The sequence below is a fragment of the Trichechus manatus genome, unplaced genomic scaffold (assembly GCF_000243295.1).
Source record: "Trichechus manatus latirostris isolate Lorelei unplaced genomic scaffold, TriManLat1.0 scaffold00034, whole genome shotgun sequence".
In the NCBI taxonomy this organism is placed as follows: Eukaryota; Metazoa; Chordata; class Mammalia; order Sirenia; family Trichechidae; genus Trichechus; species Trichechus manatus.
The window spans coordinates 18482084-18491441 of NW_004443970.1; the positions used below are offsets into that span (position 1 = coordinate 18482084).

The window sequence follows — 9358 nt, forward strand, 5'->3', positions numbered from 1 at the left end:
CAACCAAGAATTCTATATCCAGGAAAACCATCCTTCAAAAATGAAGGAGAAATTGATATTCCCAAATAAAAACTGAGCAGACCTGCCCTAAGCAGAAGATCTGCCCTAAGAGAACTACAAAAGGGAGTCCTTTCCAGCTGAAATGGAAGGATACTAGGCAATAACTCCAGTACACATGAAGAAATAAAGAGCACTAGTAAAGGTAACTACACAGGTAAATATATAAGACAGTATTAAAACCTTATGAATAGCAGCAGAACATTGTCTGATAAAATGCCAGAAGATGAGCCCCTCAGTTTGGAAGGCACTCAAAATACGCCTGGGGAAGGAAGAGCTACCTCCTCAAAGTAGAGTTGACCTTAATGACGTGGATGGAGCCAAGCTTTCAGGACCTTCATTTGCTGATGTGGCACAATTCAAAATGAGAAGAAACAGCTACAAACTTCCATTAATAATCAGAACCTAGGAAAATCAGAAGTCATCAAAAATGAAATGGAGGCACTCGTCCTTTCCAACCTGGTCCCAGCACTATGGTTCCCACAAAGAAGGGTGGTGAGAAGAAGGGCCTCTCTGCTATCAACAAAGTGGTGACTAGAGAGTACATCATCAACATTCAAAAGCCCATAGCACGGGCTTCAAGAAGTGTGCCTCTCAGACACTCAAAAAGATTTGAAAATTTGCCATGAAGGGGATGGGAACACCAGATGTGCACACTGACACCAGGCTCAACAAACCTGTCTGGGCCAAAAGAATAATATCTCGCACTGTATTTGTGTACACTTGTCCAGAAAATGTAATGAGGATGAAGACTCACCAAGCAAGCTCTATACCTTGGTTACCTATGTACCTGTCACCGCTTTCAAAAATCTACAGTCAATGTGGATGAAAACTTCAGTCCAAGCTGCACTGAAGGCATTGGCCAACAACAAGGCTCCAGGAATTGACTGAATACCAATAGAGATGTTTCAACAAACGGGTGCAACACTGGAAGTGCTCACTTATCTATGCCAAGAAGTTTGGAAGACAGCTAACTGGCCAGCTGAATGGAAAAGATCCATATTTGTACCCATTCCAAAGAAAGGTGATCCAACAGAATCTGAAAATTAACGAACAACATCACACACAAGTAAAATTTTGCTGAAGATCATTCAAAAGCAGTTGCAGTGGTACACCAATAGGGAACTGCTAGAAATTCAAGCCAGATTCAGAAAAGGATGTAGAACAAGGGATATCATTGCTGATATCAAATGGATCATGGCTGAAAGCAGAGAATACTAGAAAGATGTTTACTTGTGTTTCATTGATTATGAAAAGGCATTTGACTGTGTGGTCATAACAAATTATGGATAACATTGTGAAGAGTGGGAATTACAGAACACTTAATTGTGCTCAGGAGGAACCTGTACGTAGACCAAGAGGCAGTCATTCAAACAGAATAAGGGGAGCCCTGGTGGCACAGTGGTTGAGTGATATGGCTGCTATCTAAAAAGGTCAGCAGTTCAAATCCACCAGCTGCTCCTTGGAAACCCTATTGAGCAGTTCTACTCTGTCCTAGAGGGTTGCTATGAGTCAGAATCAACTCGATGGCAGCAGGTTTGATTTGGGGTATTTTTGCATGGTTTAAAGTCAAGAAACGTGTGTGTCAGTGTTGTGTCCTTTCACGACATTTATTCAATCTGTATGCCGAGCAAGTAATCAGAGAAGCTGAACCGTATGAAGAATACGGCAACAGGATTAGAGGAAGACTCATTAACAACCTGTGATATGCAGATGACATAACCTTGCTTGCTGAAAGTGAAGTGGACTTGAAGTGCTTACTGATGAAGATCAAAGACCATAGCCTTCAGTATGTATTACAACCAATAAGCAACATCATGATAAACCGAGAAAATATTGAAGTTGTAAAGGATTTCATTTTACTTGGATCCACAATCAACACCCATGCAAGCAGCAGTCAAGAAATCAAACGACGCATTACACTGGGCAAATCTGCTGCAACAGACGTATTTAAAGTGTTAAAAAGCAAAGATGTCACTTTAAGGACTAAGGTGCACCTGATCGAAGCCATGGTATTTTCAATTGCCTCATATGCATGTGAAAGCCGGACAATGAATAAGGAAGACTGAAGAAGAATTGATGTCTTTGAATTACTGTGTCAGTGAAGAATATTGAATGTGCCACTGACTGCCAAAAGAACAAACAAATCTGTCTTGGAAGAAGTACAGCCAAAATGGTCTTTAGAAGCAAGACTGGCAAGACTGTCTCACATATTTTGGACATGTTACCAGGAAGACCAATTCCCGGAGAAGGACGTCAAGTTTGGTAAATAAAGTAGAGGGTCAGCAAAAAAGAGGAAGATCCTCAAAAGATAGATTGACGCCATGGCTGCAACAATGGGCGTAAGCATAACAACAATTGTGAGGATGGCGAAGGACCAGGCAGTGTTTCGTTTTGTTGTACATAAGGTCACTATGAATCAGAACCAACTCGACTGCACCTAACAACAACATAAATATGTTTTTGTTTATAACACTTTTCTTCTCCTGATTTAAAAGATAACTCCATAAGACAACAACATAAAACTGTATTGATGGGCTTATATTGTTAAATATATAATTTACATGACAATAATAGCATAAATGAGGGGAGGAAACAGAGCTATATAGGAACAAAGATTTGTATAGTACTGAAATTAGGTTGCTATTAATCCAAACTAGATTGTTATAATCAAAGCGGTTAATAAAATCCCCATGGCAACCACTAAGAAAATAAGAAATTTTAAAGAAAAATAAAAGAAATGACAAGACAATTAAAATAGTACACCAGAAAGTAACTATTTCACACAAATGGTGGTAATGACGGAACAATGGAGCAAAAAAAGCATTAGACATATAGAAAACAAATAGGAAAATGGCAGATATCATCTTATCTATTAGTAACTATATTAAACGTAAATGGTTAAACTTTCTGATTAAAAGGCATAATCAAAAAACTTGTCACAAAGAAAAGCCCAGTCCTAGATGGTTTCACTGGTGAATTCTACAAATGTTTAAAGATGAACTAACACAAATCCTTTACAAATTCTTCCAAAAAAAACAGAAATATTATGAAAACTGCACACATCATTCTATGAGGCCAGTATTACCTCACTACCAAACCAGAAATGACATCACAAGAAAACAAAACTATAGACCAATATTCCTTATGAATATAGATGCAAAAATCGTCATCAAAATATTGTCAATAGAATAGAATTGAAAATCCAGAAATAAACCTTTATATTCATGGCCAATTGATTTTCAACAAGGAGACCAAGGAAATTCAATGGAGAAAGAATAGTTTTCAACAAATGATGCTGGCACAGCTGCAAAAGAATGAATTTGGACTCCTTTCTCACACCCTTCACAAAAATTTACTCAAAATGTCTGTATTTATTTACATATTTAAGCTATATGAATTTAAAAATAAAATAACAAACACACGGACTGAATAGCATAATGGACATGGCTGAATATCAGCATGTGAGTTGGAAAATCGGCACAGTGTTTAAGAGCTCAGCTGCTAACAAAAAGGTTGGCAATTCAAATCCACCAACTGCTCCTTGGAAACCCTATGGGGCAGTTCTATTCCGTCCTATGGGGTCGCTATGAGTCAGAATCGACTTGATGGCAACGGGTTTTTATCCTCCCAGAGCATAGTACAAAAGAACAAAGAAGGAATAGATAAAAGAAACATCAAGAAATATGCAGACTAGACCCAGAAATTTGACAACATATTTAATGAGTCTTCTGTAAATACTAAAAGACAGAATGGAGAAGAGTAAATAACCAAGATATAAAAGAAGCAAATTTCCCAAAACTGTAGAAACAAATGTTCCAATTCAAAGAATGTAAATACAAATGGTTGATTTTCAGAATACGAAGAAAAAAAGAAAGTCCTAAAAGCATCCAAAAGAGTGAAAAATAACAGGTAAGCTACAAAGGACTGAGACTTATATTGACATTAAATTTTCATCAACAATTTTAGATGCAAGAACATAATGAAGCAATATCTCCTAAGTTCCAAAGGGTAGTGATGGGGAACCTAACCAAACAAGCATTTGAGTTATTCTAATATGTTCACGTTTATAAACAACTAACAGAATGTTAATAGAATACTACAAAATTCTTAATAACAGAACAAATAGGACAATGATGTAGAATTCATTTAAAAATTAAGGGACTTTTTATTTCCATTTATTCAATATATATGTATTGAACTCTACTATATGCCAAACAGGAGCCCTGGTGGTGCAGTGGTTAAGTGTTCAGCTGCTAACCAAAAGGTCAGCAGTTGGAATCCACCAGCCGCTCCTCAGAAACCCTATGGGGCAGTTCTACTCTGTCATATAGGGTCGCTATAAGTCGAAATGACTCCTTGGCAATGAGCGTGATGTGCATATGCCAACTAAAATTGCAGTCACCATTGACGCAAAGATGAGTAAGATATATTGTTTGCCCTCAAGTAGACCACAAGTTTTTTAAGCATATATAATTTTACATAAATTAAAACCAATTTTAAGCAATCCAAAAGCCTGAAAACATAGTCCCAACTACATTTGTTAAACTTTACCAGCTGCTTTCCCTCTTCTTTTAATATCAGCAGAAAAGTTCTCAACTGAATCCACCAGTTCTGACCTCCTTAAATTCCTAAAAAAAGAAGGGAGAGAGTATTTATGTTATTACATCAGCCATATTTTCTAGGTATTAAAGCACACTGTGACTTTTCTGTATTTAAAAATCATTATAAATTATTTTCTTGAATGATTTTGGAGTCTTCTGTAGCCTCAGTACATCATCTATTTTATGAGGGGAAAAAAATCTCTGTTTTTTAATCCTCAGAATTGTCAACCATTTTCATTTCTTTTTTTATGTTAGCCAATCATTAACAAAAGTGGCAATACACAAATAAATGAAATTAATGGTGTGCTTAATGAAGACAAACTGGGAAAAGATGCTAAATACTTGAAAATTTATATTCATTTTAGTTCTTACAAAAAGTCTTCTTACATTGAATTTCTTTTTTACTCTCCTTTAGAAATGGAACACATTCATTTTTACATAGAAATAACCTTTTGCTGTAATTATACTCGCTTATTTGCATATTTGCAAGACTTGCTTCTGTCAACCACTTATCTGGACTATTGAGACACGTGAAAGAACTAAAACACAAGGGTTAATGGAAGTATCACTGTAATACGTTCTGAAGGGCATTTCTTTTTCTTGCTGTCTTTGAACAATGAAGCAACAAAGCTTGCATACCATTTTGCTAACACAGGGAGTCAAAGTTTCAACTGTGAGCGAGTTGAAAAGGAATTCTAAAACTCTTCAATTGTTCTAAAATGTGCCTTAGGAACCTGCTTCCTAATTGTTTGTCTCTGTTGTGGTAAGTAGAACGACTATGCTTCTCAGTTTGCAAGGGGCAGACTGTCCAGTAGTCCCACCTACCTACCTGTTGCCATCTAGTCGATTCCGACTCATAGCGACCCTATAGTATATACAGTATATACCAGCATAATTCTAAACAGCACTTCCTTTCACTGTCAAATGTGTCCTAGAGATGAGGGACTTGTGAGGGAAGGTGGGGAGAGGAGACTGATAGGATTTTCTTTCCCATTTCTCATGTGTGGTAGTTTTCTCTGTGGTCTGTCATTTTTTTCTCCCAGCACAAGATAACACAGATTTTTTTTTTTGTAAACCACAATTCAAAAGCAGCTTCTTTTTATTGAAGTGTTAACTGGAAAATTTTTATCATTTCATGCAACCATAGCAGAAACAGTTTTTAGTTCATTCTGATGTAAAATTACAAGACAAATTTTTGTTTTCTGGACCACCTAATCATAAATACCCCAGTATTTCATGAGATTTTAAAAGCAATTGCAAAAGTAAAGGTAGAAACAGACTTCTGTATCCTGTCTCATCCACAGCTTGGTCAAGAGGAAAATTTGGTCATCTGTGTCAACATGAGAATTCCAAGCCTTTGGGTGCAGACTAAAAATAGGCACTTGGACTTCAAAGAAACCACAGGCTTCCAAAGCAGCGAGGAGCAGGAACTTTAAAAAAAAAAAAAAAACCTTCCTCTGAAGTGTCATTTTCAAATGATTAACTTGCATTTTAATTAAAATAGTTGATCGTAGAGGAGGAGTAGTCAGTAAGGAATCTTTTTCCATGTTAAAAATAATAATACAATAATCAATATACTCCACACGATACCCACTGGTTGAAGAAAATGCATGAAGACAAAAAACAAATACAAATTAATTTACGCTTTTAAGTGAGATTACCTTGTATTCATTGGAGTCCCTGGGTGGCACAAACAGTTAACAAAATTGGCTGCTAACCGAAAGGCTGGCTGTTCAAGTCCATCCAGAGGCTCCTCAGAAGAAAAGCCTACTGGTCTACTTGCAAAAAAATTAGGCATTGAAAACCCTATGGTGCAGAATTCTACTCTGACATACATGGGGGTCACCATGAGTTGGAATCTACCCGACAGCAACTGGTTTGGTGTTTAGTTTGTATTTGTTACAATACCATCTACCTGCATTGAGAAACAGCAGCAAATATACGTGTGAGAAGGTATATCTTTAACCTACAGTTAATTGTTGCTGTATATTTGGACTCTCTAACCTCTTGCAATAAGCCTATAACCTTTCTAAGAGTCTGAAGCTCAAAGGCTGGAAAACAAGAGTCTGGAGGAAAAAACACAGGACCGGAATCAGTAAACTCTGGTTTTATTCTCACTCTGCCTCATATGCTAAAACTTAAGTAAATTACCCAATGTCCTTGAGCCTCATTGTTCCTCATCTGTCAAATGGAAGTGTTAGTACTTTCCTTACCACATCTAATTGTAACTAGGAAAAAATGTGAAAGCAAGTTGAAACTTAGAAAGTACTATATAAATTGTTCAAATCGTTTATTATCAGAGGTAGTACTAATACCTAGTTTTAACAAATAAATAGAAAAATTATTAGAAACACAGCCAACATGGAGATGTGTGCAATATTTATCTTTTCTTAAGAAATTAAATTCAGTGATACAGTCTTCAAATGCTGTCATTTTTTCAAATGAATGAAATTATAAGTAAAGGGTTAAATAGCACTTGATAGCACTCTCATGGTACTTATTCATCTCTTTTTTTTCCTTTTATCCTACCTATATCATAGGTAAAAGTACATGCTTTATCTCCCATTCAAATCATAAGTTCTTTGAGGACAAAGTTTCTGTTTGTTTCATCTTTGCCACTTTCGCAAAGCCTTTGAACATAGCTGAGGGCACAATAATTGTAAGTGGCAAGCACCCAACAGAAAGGAAAGCAGCTTGGATTCAAACTGAGGTGTAGCTCACACACAAGCTTTGTCTAAGGATTTCTGGTGGTGCAGTGGTCAAGCGCTCAGCTGCTAACCAAAAAGTTGGTAGTTCAAACCCACCAGCTGCTCCTTGGGAGAAAAGACCTGGAGATCAGCTCCCATAAAGGTTGCAGCCTAGGAAACCCTATGGGGTAGTTCTACTATGTTGTATAAGGTCACTATGAGTCAGAATTGACTCGACAGCACACAATAACAACAATATGGACAGTGGGTCCTACACTTAAGTAAGATTTAAGTTAACCTATACATTTGACTTTTAGGTTAGAAATAATTTCAGCTATCAATCTTGTGTTCCTGAATCATATTATTCTCCCACCCCACCATCTCAAACCTTTGCCTCCTTGGTTCTTCTCCATAAAGGAAAAGCACTGGTGCCGTTTGCCCCTGTGGGTACAAAGTAGTCTCCTGGCCCCCTAGCAGGAAAAAAGATGCTGCACCCATAGAATCCCTCTGATTAGAGTTCAGATTTGATAATCTGTATTTTGAAAACTTCTGAATCTAGATGTCATCCATCATCATTCCTACTGAAATTAAATCACTGAACAACTTCACTATTTCCAAGCACTATACTTCCCATTCTTGTCCCTGTGTTCCTAGTGCTGACCTCACCATAGCTGGGTACTCTCAGGGAACATTGGTGTGGAAAGTCAGCAGTTGAGTCAGCCTCATTGCTTGCCCATCCTGGCCTTTTTCTCTAACGTCTGGATTTCTTAGAAAAAACATTGAGAAAAGCAGCATCCAGGAAGTCAATTGATTAGTGTAGTTCACAAAGGAGCCCTGGTGTCTCAGTGGTTAAGAGCTCAGCTACTAACCAGAAGGTTGGCAGTTTGAATCCACCAACTGCTCCTTGGAAACCCTATGGGGCAGTTCTACTGTGTCCTATAGGGTCTCTATGAGTCAGAATTGACTAGACAGCAACAGGTTTGGTTTTTTGGTGGGCATTCACAAGTATGTTCTCCACGAGAGAAAAGACCTGGCAATCTGCTTCCATAAAAATTTAAAAAAAAAAAACAAACCCATTGCTGTCGAGTGCATTCAAATTTATAGCGAGATTACAGCCTAGGAAATCTTATGAGACAGTTCTGATCTGTCGTGCAGGGTCACTCATGAGTCAGAATCAGCTCAAGAGCACACAACGATAACATCAGCAACAGAGATGGCTTCACCAAAAGAAAAAGCTTTTTGTAGTCAAAAGAGTATGGGAAACTCTGCATACCTTACCAGTTTTTTGCAAATTAACAAGAGATTTTCACTACACCTTGGTTCCTTGAGGGTAGGGATTGTGTCTTCTTGGTGCCACAAATGCTAGAGCGGTGTCTGGATCATGGAAGGTGATTACCAAAAATTTGTTGATCAAAAAATGAAATTCTTCTTCGATACTAAACAATCTGCAAAGAACTTCAATTTTTAAAAAAAAATTTTTCAGTTTTGCTTCACCCAGAGTTACCCAAACGTATTTGAATACAGAATCCTTCTTTTAAGGAACATAGCCCAAAGAAATAGTGTTCTATGGATCACATTCTGGGAAATGCTGATGGGCACAGTAAGTCAAGCAAAAGGAAACCCACTTTGTTCTTCTTAAAGTTAAGGAATATTCTGTCTGAATTCTCCAGAATCTTGACCAGAGCTGAAAGCACTACGACTCTTATCCAGGGGTCTGAATAATTCCCACTAGAGAGGGGTGTTACAGAGGGAGGTAGAGGCCTTAAAGCTTTTTAAACTTTGCTTTTTCCTGACAATACGGGAAAATTACCTAGCTCAACTGTAGGAGATGGTCTAGCTCCGAGTTCTCTAATGTTCTATTTTCCTCAACCATGCAAACACCAATTTACCATCTTTATCCCATTAATACACTCTTTTTTTATATACATATTTTATTGTACTTCAGGTGAAGGCTTACAGAACAAACAGTTTCTCATGAAACAGTAGTACACATGTTGTTTTATGACATTG

The 9358-nt window shown here is 37.4% G+C and overlaps 1 pseudogene; it reads left to right on the forward strand.

Annotated features, from left to right (window-relative positions):
* Window positions 1-530: 530 nt before the first annotated feature.
* On the forward strand, window positions 531-6097 carry LOC101350962 (60S ribosomal protein L31 pseudogene; annotated as a pseudogene).
* The last annotated feature ends 3261 nt before the right edge of the window (window positions 6098-9358 follow it).